The 18,973-nt window shown below is 44.3% G+C and overlaps 1 protein-coding gene and 1 long non-coding RNA gene across 3 annotated transcripts in view; one reads left to right on the plus strand and one right to left on the minus strand.

Moving 5' to 3' along the window:
* HTR1E (5-hydroxytryptamine receptor 1E) overlaps positions 1 to 17,349 on the minus strand; it is a 35,376-nt gene extending 18,027 nt beyond the window's left edge. Inside the window, exons 1-2 of one of the 2 annotated variants that reach the window (XM_039569825.1) lie at positions 293 to 749; positions 122 to 199 (exon numbers count right to left, since the gene is read on the minus strand). The gene's annotated coding sequence lies outside the window, so the exon portion shown is untranslated. Of the gene's footprint in view, positions 1 to 121; positions 200 to 292; positions 750 to 17,232 lie in introns of those variants that run through there. The other variant, XM_010404572.4, reaches the window with a different exon arrangement.
* Positions 17,350 to 17,389: 40 nt separating this feature from the next.
* LOC104692472 lies at positions 17,390 to 18,145 on the plus strand. The gene is made up of 2 exons (XR_002045419.2): positions 17,390 to 17,806; positions 17,908 to 18,145. It is a non-coding gene; the product is annotated as an uncharacterized LOC104692472 (long non-coding RNA).
* The last annotated feature ends 828 nt before the right edge of the window (positions 18,146 to 18,973 follow it).

The following is an 18,973-nucleotide window of genomic DNA, read 5'->3' on the forward strand; positions in this document are numbered from 1 at the left end:
TGCAGGAGGAAAGTGAGGCAATTCAGAAGTTATTTGTTGGTGTTCCGCTGTAGTGGTCGCAAACAGGAATGCTTGTGCTGCTCCTCAGGCTCCTCTGCACAGAGAAGGTGCAGGCACTCACCTTTAATGGGTGATTACTCTTGGATGAGTTTGCTAATGGCTCCAGTTATGTCACTCATGAAACCCATCTTCATGATTTCTGAAAGACCCCATTAACACTGCATTAGAATCCTGATGGCTTTCATTCACTGAATTATTTAATTACTTAAATTTTTTAAACATATCAGAATACCTTCTAAGTCAAATGTGACCTCCTGGTCTTCTTTGAGAGGGGCTGACCTTAAGCATGCTTCAGGGGGCTGTTGCAGCCTTGCTTCTGTCTTCACACATGCTCTCACTACAGCACTCAGCCTTGTACCTTCACAAAAAGGTGTTTTTGAGGGAAGAAGCATGTTAAGTAGTTTTCTTTTTTGTGATTTGCCCAAGTGCCTGTTTGCTCCCACATGCTGTGAGTGGATAATAGCAGTTCTCAATCAAAGTTAAAATTACTAACATTCTTGTCTGTGGAAAATTTAGTGCGGGAAAGAAAAAAAGGTTAATGATACTGCTATACTACCAGTCTTACTATGGTTTGTCTTATCTTCATCCCTGCATCTTTGTAAGCATTATTATATTAACAGGGTATTTCAGTTGATTTCTCTGCTGAAACCAATGTAAGGCAACTGTATCTGATATTTTGCTAAGATGGTGAAACTAGTATAAAAAAAAGCCACGTAAACAGAAACAGAAAAACAATGTTTTTTTCAGACACTATGTACATCATCCAGTGAACACTCACAACTCAACAGTGTGCTGACAGAACAGTGATTAGCACAGAGAATTACTCCATCCTCCTCTTGAATATATGCTTACAGCAGTAAATTTTGCCTATGTATTTCCTCATAGCTGGAAGCTGTTGAAATTATTTGGCACAGGATGTTGGAGTAGCTTGGAAAAAAAAATAGCAACAACAGCAGCCACTCTCACTTCAAGTTATTGACACTTCACTGTCCATCTGCAGTTCCATCATACAGAGGCAATGTACCATTATTTCTCTTTTTCTAATTGTGTTCACCCGAGGTTCTTCTGTGGCACAAGTTATGACTACCTTTTAATTGTAGTCTTCTACAACCTTTTGCCAGTGTAAAAGGGCAGAGAGTTGATCTTTTCGCTTATATATTCTCAGTCTTCTACTGAACACATTTAATTTTTAGGAACTGGAAAATGGGACAGCATTAGGGTTTCATATATCCATGCACAAAAGTCACTTTTAGTTGAGATAGATGAACTCTGATGGATTACATAGTGTCAAATTATATGTTTCAAATTACATGGTGTCATGATGGAGTGGTTTGACCGAGTCATACTAGGCTCCTTATCTGAAAAGGTATCTGAAACCACTCTTGGGTACTTAATCAAAACCAGTCTGGTTTGTAGGGGTCATCTGCATGCATGGACCACTGCCTAAATCACTGTCTGTATGGTGAGAGTATCTCGAATGACTGTTTGCTAGGTAGTCTGGGATCAAGCCACCCTCTTGCGTGCCTGGTTTCTGACACACTGAAGGCTCCAGCAGATGGATGAAGTTATCTTTCGGATGCCTCATGCCCAGCCAGAGCCACACTGAATACTGCATGTTCCCTGTGGTGCTTTAGAGAATAATTAGAAAACTTCAAAATTTACCCTTAAGATAGAGTTGTGTTCAAAGACTGTCCTCCCCTGCATCTTGGATGTCTTCAGTGTGCCCTTGTGTACTCTCCCCTCTGCTACATGGAAGCTTTCCTGTCATGTTGGCTCCGGTTCTGAGACGCAGACGTGCTCCTGATACCACTCCATGACCTTCTTTCACAAGTCTAACACAAAACTCTTGGCAGATAGTGGAAAGACTTCAATTTTCACACTAATTTTGGAATAATCACTCCCAAATCTCCCAGTCTCACTTTTCCCAAGACTCTGTGTTTGCTGGAGTCTTTCTGCAATACAAACCTAAATTCAGAACGCCTTCAGCACAAACCTAACATGAAATGTGACAGTACTTCCAGAGGCAGTTGCTGGATCTGTTGCCATGCTGAAGATGAGACATGTATTTAGTTCCTTGCGAATCACCCTCCACGATTTCCTGCATAGAACCAGCACAGATGAAGGCTCAGGGGCAAGTAGGCAAGGTCCTACCCTAAGCCCTGGGTCTTTCCCAGAGACCTTGCAGTTCTGGGTGTGTTTGCCTTAGGAGGCAAAAAGGGAGCTGACTTAATGCATGTGATCAGGCACCCCCCCAAGACACTTTTTGCCTTAATTATATTTACATAGGAGTAACAACAAATGGAAGGAAAACTGTTCTTATCAGCACAGCTTGACATTCCCAGTGCATTAGCACATGAAATGATCTGATGACAGAGTAAACAAGACATAAATTACTATTAAAAAGTTTTTGCAACAAATTCTAAGATGTTTCCATTTCAAAGGTGACCTGTAATTGTTAATGGTTTGCAAAAACAACCCCATCAATGAAAATGAGGGTTTCAGTAGAATCATTATAAATGTTTCAAATAATCAAGTTAAAGTATTCAGCACAACTGGATTCAAATATGCCTTTTCATTTTCATCTAAGTCCCTATGACAACTGGACTGCCTCCATACTACAGCAGCCAGGTGCAAACGTCTCTGCAGGAGCCCTCTGCTTTTCCAGAGGCAGAACCACTTCCCTGCTGAACCCAAAGGTTTCTGAGAGCCCTTAAAGAACACCCAACTTTGTAACCCTTCTGGAGGCCCCATGGGCTGAAGCTGGATGTTGTCCAGCTGTGGCAGTCATAGAATCACAGAATGGTTTAGCTGGAAAAGCCCTTTAAGCTCATCCATTTCAACTATCAACACAGAACTGCCAAGTCCAACACTCAACCATGTCCCTAAGTGCCACATCTACATGGCTTTCAAGCACTTCAAGGGACAGCAATTCCACAATTTCCCTGGGCAGCCTATTCTAATGCTTGACAACCCTTTCAGGGAAGCAAGCAATTGTACCCAGTATCCAATCTAAACCTCCCTTGATGAAATGGGAGGCATTTACCTCTTGTTCTCTAGCTTATTACTTGGGAGAAAAGACCAACATTCCCCTCCTTTCAGGCAATTGTAGAGAGTGATAAGGTCTCCCCTGAGCCTCCTTTTCTCCAGGCTAAACACCCCCAGCTCCCTCAAGTGCTCTTCATAAGACCCTTTGCTCCAGACCCTTCACTGGTTTCATCATGCCCTCACTACTCTTTGTGTCACAACAGTGATTTAATTTTGTCCCACCACCTCCCAAGATGTCACTTGGGCAAGGAGCTGGAAATCTGCCCTGCAAATCTGAACAGCAAATCCAGGTAGGCAGAAAGGGGCCATATCAGGGTACAGCACTCCGTGAAACAGCTACTGTGGCCAGGTGTGCTGACAGCAGCTCACACCAGTCCCACTGTGTTCTGGATTAAGACTTCAACATCTTGATGGGATATTATGTATTTTTTATTGCCAGCTTCATCTTCTATACCACCAAAGCCGGTATTTAATTTAGAACAGCTTTATTCAGAGATGTTTAACCACAGAGTATCTCAATCTGGAGGTGTGGGAAAAGAGATCATTTAAAATTTCTTTAATTTTTTTTCTGGTTATTTTCAGCAGTCCTCTATTCAAAATAACTTGGAGCTATGCATAAAGGCTGATTATAAAACCTATCTAGGGGATTGAGTCACACAGCTGTGCATTTAAATCTCCTTAAGCATGTTTCAACAGTCTCAAACACATGATGCTAAATTGGAGATGCGATTTTTGGATTATAGATGGTGAAATGGTAGAGGCAACACCAGGGTTAGAAACTAAGTGTGACTTCTGCATAGGGCTGTGAGGTTTCATCAGGAATGCTGGCTTGGAGGAAGGATGTCCTTGGCCTGAGAAAACCAAACGGTACAAACTGCACCAGGCTCTGCCAAACTCCCCAAGATGCATGCACTAGGGCAGCAACACCACTCTTAAAAAAGCGTATTTTGCACCTGAGGAATTCAGAGTTTGATAATTTAATACCTTTGGAAGAAGCTGCGGATGGCATGCTCTGCTTGGAAGAACTGCTGTGACCTGCAGGAACAGAGTTGAGACCCAGAGCTGACAAAGTTTCCTGATGAAGCTGAAACCAACACAGTAGCGCTACCTTTTCACCCTGAGACCCAGACTCATAGCTTTGCCAGATTATTTTGACATATTTCCTCCACACTGAGGATTTTAACATTACTTTCGACAATATCTTTTAGCTTGGAAACATTGTTGATTTTCTCTGCAGACTCTTCCCAGAAAAAAAAACAGGGAGGAAAAAAAAAGAGCTCATTTCCAGACGCTTGAGAGTATTGGAATTGTTAAGGTGCTGAAGTCAATGCAAGGCATCAGCTGATAAGTGGGAGGCTTAAATGTTAAAAATCTCGAGGTAGCAAGACAATGATTTGAAAAGGCCTTCTTTCTTCCGATTACTACTGAGAAAGGATGATATTACAGTGAACCTTGTTAAAATGGAATATTCCCAACAGAGAATAATTGATGTTAGTGCTACTGTCAAACTGAAGATCTGAAAGGCACTAATTACGTTTTCTACTAGGAATAACTTTCTATTTTGTCACTGCTTCAGTACCTGAGCAGTCCCATTAATCTCAAACATCTGAATCCCAGATCCTCTGCCTAATTTCTGCTGGGAATTGAGGGAAATAGCAAAACCAGCACTACCTAAGCTACAGTGGCTGAATTTGATGCCCTTAAATCAGAAAAACATGTAAAAATTTTCTGGACAGTCTTTAATAATTCATTTTAAGGAACATGCAGCTAGAACAAAGCAAGCATCTGTGAAGCAAGCTGTCTAATGGTGGTTGCTGGTTTAGCTATTCACTGCTGGGACAGGGAACAAGGGATCCTATCCCCACACTCCTGTGTGAGGCTGTGGGAACATGCACCGGGCTAAAAATGGGAGCTCAGAGGCTCTGCCTGTTAGTGGGAAACTTCTCTCCCCTCCTGTCTCACTGTCATTAGCTCATGACAGGGGCAACATGCTTTCCCTCCAGCTTCCATATGCCTTCTGTACAGGTTTCTGTTTGGTCCTGGCTCCTAGACTGAAGGAAAGCAGTTGACTGCCTCACTTGAGTCTCTTAGCCTGTTAAGTCCAACAGAGGTGGTATGCTCAGGCCGTTGGAGAGATCACATCAAGAGAAACATCTCCTTGTGCTTCAAGAGAAAGCATTGGCTAGAAATGAAGGGCATTAGCACATCATCTACACAACTACAGCAGCTCTGAAGTGTTCTAGCAATATTCCCTTACTCAATGTTTACTCTGTTCCTGAGTGCTTCTTTGTGGTATCCTGCATATTCCCTGACTAGGTTGCAAAGAATGAGAGAGAAACTGGATGAGCAGTTTTCAGACAACATGCTAGTTGTGTCTCCTCTTACCATGGCTGGGCTGTCAGGACTGGTTCCCTCCCCCTGGGGGGATGAGTGGTGCTGCTGCTTGCCTGCAACAGTGACCAGGCATCATAGAACTAGGGGAAATTGAAAAACAACCAAAACGTTTAAGGAATACTGGGGTGCTCGAAAGTCTCACCAAACTCAGAATTGTCGGAAGGCTGAAGAAAATCAGAACTGAGTTCCCTGCTGTCTATCTGAACGTCCTGGAAAAACGATGCGTTGTGAAACCTCAAGAACAGAAGAACCAGAGGGTCCAGCTGAAGTTCACCAGCAGGATTTATCCTTCAACCAAAGCCAGGCCCTTTCCTTTGTGTAGTCCCAGAAGCAGTATACACAACAGCAAGACTTTCTAGTAATTGGAGTAACAGCCATTTAAAAAAAAAAAAAAGCTGATGTTAAATATATCTCACTTCTGGGGACATTAACAGAGTTTGCAGGTACCACTAAGAGAAGAGACCTCACATCTGATCCCCCATCAAACCATAAGTCATGGTTTTCTCCTTAGCTAGGTTATGTTGGGAACACAAAATGTCAGAAAAATGCAAGGTTTCTTTGAGTCATATGAAGCATTTTTCTTTGCCTGGATGACATTGATTTAGAAAAAGGGTCTACAGGTGAAGGTGTAGAGATCTCTACACAATCAGAGGCATTCTGGTTCTTTCCAAAGGTGCTGGCTACATCCACATGTGAATTCAGTGCAAAGGATAATGCAACCAGGGATAAACACTGGCACAAAAACTGGAGGGTAACTGGAAGTAGGCAATGCATCAACACATCTGCCCAAACTGATGACGAAGGATCAAAAGTGTCCTGGAAAATGGCTTCAAGGCAAATTTATGCCTAAATAAGCTGACAAAAATCAGCAATTTGGGGCACTATTTTTTAGCACATCTGACAGGTTTGTAATAGAAATTGAATACAAATTTTGAGGTACTGATGGTATTAGGTAAAGAGACACCATTTTTGAGACCTATTAATAGTCAGTTATCCAGGGACATTTCTGAAGGCAGTGGTGATTGCACAAGAGGCACTCACTACCTAGATCTCTCCAATGACTACCTAGATCTCTGTGCATTGACACTTCAGTGCAGGAATGCAAGGAACCATCAAGGAATTTTTGGTAATTCAACTCCATGATTTTAGGCATGGCTAGATGGCCAGGATGTGGCAATTATCAGTAGACATAACCTGTTGATGATTTTCTTGCCATCATCTGGCTGGTAATTGCTGCCCAAGGTCTACTTTTACATGCATTGTACACTTCAAGCTCCTTTCAGCCCTGTAACATCCTTTTATTCCTCCCCTCCCCCCCCCCCCCTCCCCCCCCCCCCACCCCCCCTCCCCCCCCCCTCCCCCCCCCACCTTCTACCTGCCAAAAACCAGTCTAGCGTAAGTGAAAATTCAGACTGGTTGATTTTCAGAATGATTTCCATGATCACGCAGAATCACTCAGCCTTGTACTGCACACAGTTTGAACTACACATGCAGGATTTCATGCCTCATGGAACAGCTTAAAAGTACACTATCTAAAATGGCCCAAAATTAGATCAGTGTTGGTACTGCTGTACTGGATAGTGAAATTGTTTAAAGGTTGTTACATTAAAAGTGCCATTAAGGTATTTGTTGTTGAATTAACTTTTTAATGCCTAAAATACTGAAACAAACAAACAAAAAAACCCCCCATGCTTTCCTGCTGAATACAAGATTTAAAAAACATTATTTTATAAGACGGTTCCAGAGAAAAAACATTTTTCTGAAAATAAACCATGGTATCATCAGTATCATGAATTAAACACATAGAGAAGAGAGCTATTACATGCATCCAAAATATAATTTCTGAATGAAAGATATCTTTTCCCCTCCACCTCTTGAATAATGCCCATTGCGTGCCCGGTTAGAAAGCAATAGCTTGGTTATGAAAAAATGGAAACTTTATCCATGAAAATGCCGCTCACCCATTAAAATCATCACACAGCTCACACAGTGCTGTCTGCAAGCTCCTGGGCTATAAATCTATCAGTAAATAAGGACTATTTTACTGTGGCTCTTAACATTAGGTGAATTTCTTATTAAATGGCTGACTAGAATGTGCTATATGTGAAAAAGAGAAGATCAAATTAAGCTGTGCTGTAAAAGTTAAACCACCAGAGGAGATAAATGCTGGCCTCTGCATTTTAAATTTTCCATTCTAAGTTCAAGCTCCAAAGCCTGTGTGGTAACAGCTCTACTGCTTGCTTCTGGCAGTGGTGCATCTGGAGGTCCCAGGGCACAGCTGCACAGCAGGGAGAGCCATGAGCATTTTAAGGAACATGCCTGTTATATATTAGGGAATGTTCCTGTATCGGGCTGATCAGTGACACAGGAGCTGGTCACACCTGGAGCACTGGTGAAGCGCGGGAGATGGATGTAACTCAATGACATTCACTTGTGGGAAACTGCTTTAGTTAAGGCTGCAGACTCTCTGGGTTCTCCCCATCATTTGAATCTGGCTGCTCTGGAACCACCCTTTCAATCCCTTTTTTTTCCAGTCCTCCTCAGATGCCCAGGCAGAATCGCTGGCAAGGGACAGCCAGAGTGAATACAGAAAGGAGCAGTGAGATACTTGTCCCCTGGTCACAAGCCTTACTGAATGGTGTTGAGTGTGGCCAGCAGATGGTGATGACTGCCAGCTCACTCTGTCCATGAGGAAAAGCTGCAGGATCATTTAAAGTGTGACAGCCTGGATCTCATATACAGGGAATGCAAAAGCTCTTTTGCACATGAATAGCTTGGGGAAGAGCCTGCACTTGGATCTAGACACACCTTCTGAATTCCCCAAATTATAAAGGAGCCAGGATAATAGGATTTAACCTTAGAAAACTTCCTCAGCAGCCAAAGAGTAAAGAAAACGGGCTTAAGAAAAGTTAAATGTTTTAATACAGAGTGGAAGACATTTAAGTAATGTTTTCTTCCCTATCTGATTATATATTAAAAATTCACTTACATTTCTCAGCAGTTCCCAGACCTCTACTGGCTCCAGTGGGCATCACAGTGCCTAAGGGATATGAACAAAACCCCAGAACATGTACAGTGGATTAGCAGGGACTCAAGAAAATTGGCAGGATTTTTTCTTCCAATATACTGTTGTGACTGGGCCAAGTCCTTACTTCTCTGCTGGCCCTGGTGTCTGGACCTGCCCATACTCTAGATTTAAGCTTTCCTGGTAATGCTAAGTTGCGCCTTAGCATGAGCCTCAAGCTCATCTCCCTCCCTGAACTTGGATGTCCCTAGGGCTTGGCCAGGATGTTCTCACTTGTTCTTCTGGCTACTCTTCATCAGCATTGGCAGAGTTCTCTGCTAGCAGTTATTAACAGGAACAGTTAACAGGAACTGCAGGATTGTAAGTTTCCAAACATCCACGCTGTGCTTTTTGACAGCAAGTGAAAACAGTTACAAGTACCTCCACCAGTAAATCCCAGTATATTTATCACCCACCCACACATCAAACTTGCCTCAAAGCAAGCTGTGCTTAAGTCTGTAGTGTATCTACTTTTCTTTATGTGTTTTTTCCTTCTCTATGAAATATGATAAATTTTCTCCTTTCTTCTTTTTGTGCGTGTTTTTTTTTTTGTGAAGTGTTTGCAAACAGTTCTTCTATTATCAAATACTTGAGAAACAAAAAAGCTTTACTTTTGTATGATATGTATTTATTTTTAGAAGCTTAGTATATATGTTTAATCATAAGTCAGAGGCTAAAACCGACAGTGACTGAAAACTGGTATTTCGACACTAAATACTGTAGCCTTTTCAAAGAGACAACTGGACTACGCTAAGTCATTTAGAAGTGCCAATTTCCATTTAATATGAGAAGGTTCCAGAGCATATTTGACACAATTGCAGTTAATGCAAGATTTCTCCATTTTGTGTGTCTTTCACAGACACTTCTGCAGCTACTAGGGAGAAGAGAAATTGTGTTTGCTTCAAACTCTTCAGGACAGAGACCAACTTAACTAAGAGGTTAAATGCAGAGCTTGTTTTATATTATTTATTAATTATTATTTAATAATAATAAAAAATCTGTGTAGAAATTTCCCTGCTTTCTTGTTCCAAATGTCTCCACAAGAAGGAGCAGCTAGGACTGGCTGCCCTTATGCCCAAACAGCATTTTGGACCCCTCAGATCCCACTGAGGCTCAGCCAGGCAGCACAGTCCCATCAAGGAAAGTCTTCCTCAAGCACAAGTTACAAGGATCTTAGATAACTACTATTTCTCATACTATAATAAGAGTTTATTACTATTTTTTACTCACTTTGTTTGTTTGTTTTGCTCTCCTCTGTAAGAGGAGGATTTTTCTTCTGTGTCCATATGTTACCTGACAACTGGAAAATATTCAAAAAAGGAGACCAGAGACTCCTTAATAACAAAAGGCTCAAAGAGCTAATGAGACCTCCCCCAGCCCTTCCTTGTCCAAGTGAGTTTTTTGAGGGAGGAATTCCAATGTGGACAAGATGATTGCTGTTTTTCAGAGGAACACTGTGTATTTTAATATCCCTGAAAGCTCTCCTAAGGCTCAGCAAACAGCTGCTGGGTGAAATGCAGCCCAGAGAAAGGCTCATGTACACATACAGCAGGAAAGTGCAATTGTAACTCAGGTGAGTGTTCTATTCATACCAGCCCCAAATGTATAATTTGTCCAATTATTCAGGAATTTCAGATCTTTTTTTCAGTCCAGTGAACAAAACTAGTGATAACCTGGGCTCTTAATTCAAGAAGATAATGCACAGCATACTTGGGTTTTTAGCTGTCTCCACACTGTGAAGTTCACACTCACACCATGCAAAGCAGTTTTATCAAATATTTACAGCTTTGTGAGACCACTTGCCTGCTTTATGCTGGCCTATGAAATAGGAGAGCTAAAAAGGCATTAGTCTCACCAGGAAGAGAAAGGTGGATATTTGACTGTCACAACTCAGGGGAACATGAATTGTATGGAAAACCACCTGAGCAGTGACAGCTAACACAGCAAGCTGCATCAGAGAGCTGGGTGCACACATGTACCCAGCTGGGCCACTTCACTCTGGTCAGTCTGTTCTGACCCTAACAAGTTTGGCAGAATCAGTTGCAAAACATCCAATAAAGAAAACATATGTGTGCCTGCTTGTAACCTGTTCCAGACCTCACTCAATTTCCAAACTGGATGCTAACTACTAACCTATTTCAGCAGTTCAAAAAGCACTTTGCTTTAACATCCCTTAATGAAGTGCCATTGTAAATGGATCAAAATTATCTGCTGTGTAAACACGTGAATCATGCGTGTGTATTATGATCACCAACACCCATGACAAGGTTTTGCTTGGCAGCCAACTTAGGTTTTGCATCTTTGGATATTTTGGGATATGAAGCTAAGACACCACATGGATACAGCTTTGCTAAGTTCCAAGTATTTCCCTTCATGCAGAGCTTCACATATATGGGAAATGCTACTACTCCAAAGCATTACTGCAAGAACAGAGTGGTGTTGATGGGAAGCTGTCCAGTTTAAAATTAAGATATTAATTTGACTAGCAATCATTGTGTGTTTGCAAGTCAGGACAACATGCTTATAGCTCAACAGTCTACAAAACTCTCTCTAGGAGAAAATTGAAAGATTTTCATCCACAAAACACTTGAAGCAAGGCACAGAACATTCAATTCTGTGAAACATGGAATAGTGGAATTATCTTGGCAATTTACATGTGAGCTCTGAGTCAGTGCTTTCAGGCAGGGAATAATTCCACATATGCATCCCTAATGAAACAGGATCATAAATCTTTCTGAATGGTACTTTTCAGTTTATATGCTTGGCTTCAAATTAATCTCCTACAGGAAAGACACTGGAAGACAGGAGCAGCACAGAGTCCAGCCCATGGGACACAGCTCAGGAGCATTTTCCTATGCAGGACCCCATTTGTATGCTCTTATCCTAGTTTGAAATGGGTATTTATATGAGTATTTGCAATGTAATGGTATTAAAAAATAAGAAAAAAAAGGAGAAAAGAGCAGAACAGCAAGGCAGGTAGCAAGTGCTCCCTGGGGTAGCAGGTAGCCTGGCCTGCTTGATTATAAAAAGAAACAAAAAATGTAAACCAGAACCACTAATACCTTAATAGGAATATCTATCTAATTTAGCTTGTGGGGAGGAATAAGTTAATCTCAAAGTAAATAAATGTGTAGTTCTATAAATATCTCTCCTTTTTTTGCTGCTTATGCTATAAGTATAAACCAAAATCTTTCCAAATAGATTTAAAAAGGAGGTGGACCTGGAGCTAGACAGTGTATTTGGGCCTTGGACTGAAAGTCAAAAATGATGAGATGCTGCCACAGCACAGGTAGCTGCAAAAACACCCAGAGGCAAAAAGAGGGTGTCTCGAGGAACGGGAAACAGTCAAGGGCTCAGGGAGCCCACAAAGGGGCTGTCCATCCTGGAGAACTGGATATGTGTTACTCCCTTCCTCTGAAAGGCTCTGCCAAAGAGATGCCACTTCATCTGAGATGTGGGCTCAGGAAAGGGATCTTTCCTGGCCTTCCATGACTTCTAGCTCTTAAAAGAGGATAAATTGGTAAATCAACCAGCAGCATAATTAGAAGCTGTCAGCATGGTATTCATCCAGGATATCCAAACTTGGAAAGTCTTGCAGGAAAAAAGGGATAATTCTGCAAGTGTGGTACTAAAGGTCTCAGTGCATCTGTTCCCTGCCAGGCTGAAGCCATGGCATTTGGCCAGAAGTGTAAAGGAGCAGGGTTTCCATCGGTAGTAACCAAGTGACAATGCTGGGGACGAGCAATACGCTGCCCTTATACATTTTAAATTGTGTTTGATGAGCTGCTGATTTGGTACCGCTGCGTATTTTTGATAGTACCGCAGAGACTGAGTGATGCTTTTGGTGCTACCAAAAACTCCTTCATTTTTAGGATCCTAGACAGACCCCTGGGAGAACATGGGTGACCCTTAAAGGCAACTTTGTTATGAGCTTCTGCAACAGACAAATACTTGATTTGCCTGCTCCCAAAAGAGATGTCCCCTTGCATCTTTCTGCAAGAATGGGGCTGAGCTGGCAGAGGCTGCACCCCACATCCCACAGGCCTTTTGGGAAGTGCCCAGCAATGGGTGCTTATAAGTGGTGGAGAAGGAACCTCTGGCAACGTGGATTGTGTCCAGAGCAGAGGCAGGAATGGCCTGGCCTCAGCAGTCAGGCGGTGAGGCATTTCCCTGTGGGTCCAGGGAAAGCAGGCAGACTATTGTATTGCCAAGAAGCTGCCAGCTGGGCAAAAGGATACAGCCAGCAAAGACAACAGAGGGAAAACTGGCATTTAGAAAGCCCCGGGCAGCAGCCACAGCCTTGGCAGCTGCCATGTGTAAGATTAAGCCTTGTCTTCAATAGGGTGGCCTTACTTTCAGCATTTTGACTCCTTGTTCCCATTCTGGATTTGAGGAAACAGTAAGGAAAAGGGTAGTTCCACGTGAGCAAAGGAGTTAGATGTTGGGGCTGATGGATTTGCTTATTGGGTTTCTAAATAATTTAGAGGCCCAAACTATTTTGCCTGAGATGACTTTTCTTTCCATGGGACTAAAGAAAAATATCCCTTTGTCAGAGTAGCTCCCTGTTACAAAAGTGCCCTTGCCAAGTCCTACCCAAGCCCAGGATACCTAAGGATATACCCTGTGACTCAGGGTATTTCCTTGTCTGGATAGGAGTACAACTGCTGCTTCCCTATGGGAAGTTTCCCAGCAGTCCAACACCACGGTTACAGGGTGGCTTGAGCCCATACTGGCTGCACAGGGAGCAGCTAGCTCCCTCCCTTTCGGAGCAGACTTGTAAATGTGGAGGCTACAAGCATGTCCTGCTTCAGTTTACTCTTGAGGTTAAAGAGCCTGATTAATCTCCTTCATGACCACGTTTTTAAACCCCTCCCTGCACCCTCACCAGGAAGTTCACCCTGAACAGCTGTATCCCAAGTGGCAGACTCCTTCAGCCAAGACCCCACCACTGCCGAGCTGTGGGACCAAATCCCACCATGTTTTGTAGGGCGCAATCCTCTTTGTGCAGCCCTGTGAGATGTCTGGCTTTCTCTCAGCACTGCTTTGTTTCCTGTAAAAATGCTACCAGGCAAGCTGCTTCCCATAGTACATTTGTGCAGCAGATTATTCCCAGCTCAGCATGATGCTCTCTACCTGGCCTTCCTGAACTCACTTCTACAGATCACATCTCTACTTCAGCTCAGTCACATTCAAATTCTGACCTCATCTGCACCTGCTGAACTTCCCACCACAGTAATCTCCACAGACCCCACATTTGTTACTGCCACAACTCTCAGGAGCACAAAATTATCTGTGCAAAAAGTTTCAGAAGGGCTAATCCACCAGGTGTTTGCAGAAGTAAAGTAAGTAAAGTAAAGTCTTGGGCAGGTGTTTAATTTTACACAGGCCAAATGCTATAGAATTTATGAGGGCTGCTCATAAACAGACATATTTACGTACTTGAGCATGTGGAGAAATAGGTGCTTGCCTTTTGAATACACTAGTCACTTTATAAAGGAGAACCAGAAATATATTTTCAGTCAAGCTGTGCCAGGGATTAGTTTGACAGACTTAATGTAATTAGATGGAGATGAGTTTGGCCTGGTGACCTTTTTCTTTCTCCTGGTGTACTCCCAGTATTTGACCAATGACTCTCCAAACAGCTTTCAACTGATTTAAGGCTTTTCTTGCTGTTTACATTGATATTTTTTTTTCTCCCTTTTTAATATACAAGACTCCTCCCTATGTGTCCTGGAAGAGATCCTTATGTCTTAAACATATCATTCTTACAGGGAGGTTATGCTAAATCCAAACCCCCACTCAGAAAAGGGGTTGCTGCCAGTTTCATCTTTACTTACTAGTGCCATTGCCAGCAAGGGGCACCAGGATTTCAGCAGAAATACCACAATCAGGGAAACACGAATTTTAAAGCTGACATTCACTGTCTTAGGTGACCACTTGGTGAAGCTGGTGAGTTTTACAGAAAAAGAAAACAAAATAAAACAATTCCAAAAACTGCCCCCAACAACAACAAAGGCACATTATCAACAGCAACAGGCTAAAGCTCAGAACTGTGAAACCAACACTGCTTCTGTCTGTACACTCATGGAGATGTTAAATAACAATACAAGCAAAAGTGCATCTTAACTTTATTAAAGCTCTTAAGACAGGCATGCTTATCTGCATCCTGAAAAGAATGGGAAGATACTCAAGGATACAGATGATTTCAGCATGCACAGGACTTTGTCAACAGAGGAAAAACAGGGAATGGTTAAGTACAATTTTCTCTAATTTCATAGGAATCAAAGAATACCTTGCAGAAGAACCAAGCTATTTAGAAATAAATGCTACTCTTTGGACATCCTAATTATATAATGTCCTTTTTCATGCTGGCAAATGCTCCAGTTCCTGAAAATTACCTATGTATCTGGTGCCTGACAATTTATACTTTTGGTGCTTATAAATGATTTGGAGATCATAGTTTTAACAAATAAGAGATTTTCTGTGTGCTTGTATTTTTTAAATTGGGCAGATCATGTGAAAACTGCCCTCCCAAGTCCCAAAGTTTGAGAGATTACTGAAATGCAAAGTTAGGCTGAAGCCAACCCATGATCATGGAGGGCTAGCGGCCCTTATGAGGTTGTAATTCACATTTCAAGACAGAGTCAAGAACAGCTCACTCTATACTTAGAGACCTCCTAAAAAACCCCAGGAAAAATCCACAGGGCTGGTGATTACCTAGTTTTTGTGCAGACAGCCTGACGATGCTGTTCAGTCCATGCTTTCCCTGATTTGGTCTGCCTTGAACTTTTGAATGACTGTGATTCATGCGACTGAATGCTTCAGTGAACAGTACTTAAGCCCTGGTTTGGGGAAGCACAGAAGCACGTTTGCCTTCAGCCTTGCCTTTAGCTTCTGCGTAATTCCACTGAAGCTCATGGTACCTAAGCCCTCACTTGAATTTAACAAGCACTTTGCTGGATTGTTGCTATTCTTACATGTTTCTCAGTGAGAAAGTAGTGCATCCTTAGAGGTGCAGATTTGGTGGGGTTTTCTTTTTTTATTTTTTTAACTTAGAGCCCCATTTGAATGCATGATCACATGCTAATTCCAATCCTTTGAAACTGAACACTTCAGATTTTTTTCTGTAAGATTCCCAGCCACCAGGAAATAACTAAACATAGATTAAATGCCTTATGCTGTTAATAGCACATTATTTAGTCACAGTGAACCCAAACTTGAAGTGTAAGGTTGGTTACAAACAATAAAATGAACTAGCCCTGTTCTCTGCTCTCTAGGTACATATACTGAAGGACCCCAAAGCCTGTGGCCAAACGAAGGTCTTGATTCCACCTGATGCTCGTTTTGAGTCACAAGGACTATCAGGTAGATGGGCAGTCCAACACCTGCATTCCTGAAGCAAGGAATACAGTCGTATTCATAATACCTCGTACAGTACTGAGAATAATTATTTTCACATCCTGTGCATCATTTCACCATTCAGCCCCGACTCGGGTGTGAGAAAGCAAGGGCAGAGCACTGCCCTTTCTACCTACTGAGAGGTACTTTAGCGACGATCTCACAGCACCACTAATAGATACTGGGGATGCCCGGACAACCCCGGAGAGCATGCTGCTTGCCGGGACCACGGGAGCGCTGGGCGGGATACGGCCCGCCGCTCACTCCCTCTCCGAGCTTCCCGCCGGCACCACAGCCCCGGCAGAGCCACCGCAGCCCTCAAGGAGCCCTTCGGGACCCCGCCTCAAGCTCGCGAAGGAAAACTTCACGGTTCACGGAGACACCATAAGGCAACATCCTGCTGCCGCCCGCGCTGCGCTAGCGGGGTTCCCCCCTCGCAGCCGGTCCTTCGAGGCAGCATCGGGGGATGCCAGACGAGCGCCCCGCACACCGCGGCTCCCCTGCGACCCCCGCACGGTCCCGTCCTCCCGCCGCCCCCCAGCCTCGGGCGCTCACCTTGAGCTCCGGCTCCTGTATGGGGTCGCCGCCGCGGGGAGGGGCCCGAGCTCCGCCGCCTCCCCGCAGCGCAGCAGCCGCCAAGTGCCGCGCTGGCCCCTCGGCACTGGGATTTAATCGGCGGCAGCGGGCGGGTGAGGGAACGCCATGCGGAGCCCCTTCGGGCCGCGCCTCGACCGCGGGCAGCGCCCGCTGCCTTCCCGCCCCTCTGGGCGGGGGCAGCCGGCGGGGTCGCGCCGCGGGGAGGGGGAGGAGGAGATGAAGATGAAGATGCGGCCGCTCCGCTCCGCTCCGCTCCGCGGCGGCGGCAACGCGGCACCACCCCCGCCTCGCCGGCCGGGGAGCACCTCCGCCTGCCGCCGGACACCGCTGGGCACGGCGGCTCCGGGCACCGGCGGCGGGCGGAGCGGGGAGACCCTGCCCCGGCCCCGGCTGCCGCCGCTCTGGCCCAAGCCGCCGGCACTCCTCCTCCCCGGCGCGGCTGCTGCCGCTGCTCCGGCACGGCCGTGGCCGCTGCCCGCGGGGGCTGGGCCCGTGCCGGAGGGCGCTGTCGCTGCCCTGTCGGGGCGTGGGGCGGCTCAGCCGCCCCCCTGCCTGGAGCCCAGCTGCGGGGCTGGATCAGCCCGCTCCCCGCTGGAGCCTCAGCCCGCCCTGGTGCGGGCAGGCGCACGGAGAGAGGGGGTGTCGGCGGACAGCGCGCTTCCGAGGGCTGGTACCTGATGCGGGGACTGTCTGGGAACCGAGACAGCCTGCTTGGGGCTTGCCTACTCTTCGCAGTCCGTCCCTGATCACCCGGTGCTGACCGATGCCGGAGATGCGCTCCTGGAGCAGGCGGGGCTGGAGTGAGAACCATGTGGTTTTGCGAGCGTGTTTTGGGATTGTAACGTTGCGTCCACGCTGTCTGAACACACGGGAGTGGAGTCGCTCTGTTTTGCGATGCATACACTGTACAGAATGATAGATACCCTATGGAAGTACCATAGAGAGAGTTTAGAGGCCATCAATGTCTAAAAATCAAGTAGTGGTTCCATCTGATAATGACATCATTTTTACTAGTAATGTTAATTTTGTCAAATGCGACTTTGATGCTATATTTTCTACCAAAATAGGTAGGATGGAAGCTTCCCCACATACCAAATAATTTGGATAAAAATGCCACAGGAGAGTCTTAGAAGGCTTCTGCTTTTCTAAGGAAGGATGTATGCATGGGATACAAGGAAAACAAGAAGTGAAGAATGGAAGTAAAAGAACCTCTGCTTTGTCTAATGAGGTTGTCACTAATCAGAAATGGTATTATTATGCACAGCTTTAGAAACTTGTGTTTTAATGTGGAGTGTTGGTTTAAAATCCATTCACTAAGTCTCTGTTCTATCTCTCCCACTTTACCAAAGGAACAGAAAAACTAAAGAGATTTGTCCTGGTGCTTTCTGATGAAGTGTGTTCAAGACTGCTGGAGAGCTCCATGATCTAAAATGAGAGTGGAAGATGGCATAGAGAAAGAGCAAAAGTCTCTGGATCTCATTAATGATGTGCTAATATGCTCCTCAAATTTTGAACAACAAAGGAATGAGATTCCCAGGCATTTTTTATGGTCATCAGTGTTGAATAAAATTTCTGTCTCGGACTTTCCATAGAGTTTCTGCCATCTCTTACTTCTGTTTGGGCATTGGAGGAGGATGGTAAGGCTGATATGTGTTCACACATCAGCCATAACAGGGCCATAATCTTCAGCAGGGCCATCATCATGATTGGTATTTATCTAGATATGTGCATGTTTGAATAAAACAACTTGCTCTCTGACTCCATTCTGATGTGTGTCCCAGGCAGTGACTCTCCATCTCACCCATCTTCCCCTAACATCCTGCAGCCCCAGGTAAAACCAACTTCCAGAAGCAGGCGGTGGTTGTATCAGTCCCACACGGAGAGCCCTTCATCCAGGGTACCAGGCAATGAAAACAGATTTGAAAAATAAAAGCAATATTATGCAAAAATTAGGTATGGAAGGAAGGATTTTAACTGAGACAAAGTGTTCTCGATGAAAGGCACAAACATCAGTCACTCACAGCTGAATGATTTCAAGTTGATCGGAAGCTGGATGGAGTGACAGCCCAGAAAGTTTCACATTAAGTCAATTAAATTCCATTATTCTTTAGATTTTAAAAACTAATTAAATTAATTTCATGTGACTGTGAAATGAGCTGAAATGACTGCCAAAAACTGTTCTTGTGACAGGCTACAGAGGCAGCATTAGTCAGTAATTATGGCACCAGGCTGGTACTCAGGAGAGTTTTGTGTCTTATCTGCCCAGCTCTGCATGGTGATAAGAGGACTCTTCAATTTCCACAAAGTGGTACTGGGGACAAGTACTCAGTTTACATGGTGGGGAGGAATCACCATAACTGGATTATCTCTTACTGCATCCCAGCAATACTCCTCAAACCTGATCAGTGGTTTCCT

This window comes from Corvus cornix, chromosome 3, assembly GCF_000738735.6.
Source record: "Corvus cornix cornix isolate S_Up_H32 chromosome 3, ASM73873v5, whole genome shotgun sequence".
NCBI lineage: Eukaryota > Metazoa > Chordata > Aves > Passeriformes > Corvidae > Corvus > Corvus cornix.